At 40.9% G+C, this 1033-nt stretch overlaps 1 protein-coding gene across 2 annotated transcripts in view; it reads right to left on the reverse strand.

Annotated features, from left to right (window-relative positions):
* LOC106880114 (general receptor for phosphoinositides 1-associated scaffold protein) overlaps positions 1-1033 on the reverse strand; it is a 293807-nt gene that overhangs the window by 282813 nt on the left and 9961 nt on the right. The gene's annotated exons all lie outside the window — the stretch shown is intronic.

The raw sequence follows: 1033 nt of genomic DNA on the forward strand, positions 1-1033 counted from the left end.
CCACCGCCACCACCCAGTATTTGACCGGTACTTTGTAATTAACCCGGGAGGATAAAGGACAAAGTTGACCTCGGTGGCATTAGAACTCAATGTAAAAAGCTGCAACTAAATACTGCAAGGACATTTTGTCCGACGCCCTACTGATTCTGTTAACTGCGGTGAGACTTGAACTCAGAGCGTAGAGAATAATATCACAAGACATTTTCTCTGACGTTCTACTGACTCTGCCAAGAGTGACAGGTGAGAAGACGTTATAAGGACATGTTACAGCAAGTAAGGAGAAGTTGATATATAGATGCTGAATGAAATGAAAAATGATATGATACACACTCGTGATGTCCCCCTTCATCTATATCCAGTGGTTAATAAAACAAATTATTACCATTATTGTTATTATCGAACAACTTGCAGATATAATTGCTACTAGCTGAAAGTTCCGCATACCGGAGACTAGTAAGTTTATAGGGACACCAGGAGAAAACGCGCGCCGATTCGGAACCCTGCTTTCTATGGCATTATTGCCTCACTGAAATGAGGCCTCACTTGCTTGATCAACTGGTTATTAGGCGCCACTCAGTATTCTTCAACCACTGTTCATCATCTCTTTTTAACCAAATAACTACCAAATGGAGGAGCTAATATTAATATTCCTCTCTACTATATGCATATAGTAGAGAGAAATTTACATCGACCCTTGTATTCAATCGGGACTTTTATCGAATTCGAAAGGATGAAGGGTAAAGTGCGCCTCCGCAGAATTTGAACTCAGTAGAAAGAATTATTATTTATTATTTTCTCTATGGGCGCAAAGCTTGAAATTTTGAGGAAGGGGGCTAGTCGAAATGAGTACCAGTATTTTGTTAGTACTTATTTCATCGACCCCGAAAGGATGAAAAGCAAAGTCGACCTCGGCGGAATTTGAACTCAGAACGTAAAGACAGACGAAATACCGCTAAGCATTTCGCCCGGCGTGCTAACGTTTCTTATTTCTTTATTGCCCACAAGGGGCTAAACATAGAGGGGACAAACAAGG

The sequence above is a fragment of the Octopus bimaculoides genome, chromosome 1 (genome assembly GCF_001194135.2).
Source record: "Octopus bimaculoides isolate UCB-OBI-ISO-001 chromosome 1, ASM119413v2, whole genome shotgun sequence".
Taxonomy (NCBI): domain Eukaryota; kingdom Metazoa; phylum Mollusca; class Cephalopoda; order Octopoda; family Octopodidae; genus Octopus; species Octopus bimaculoides.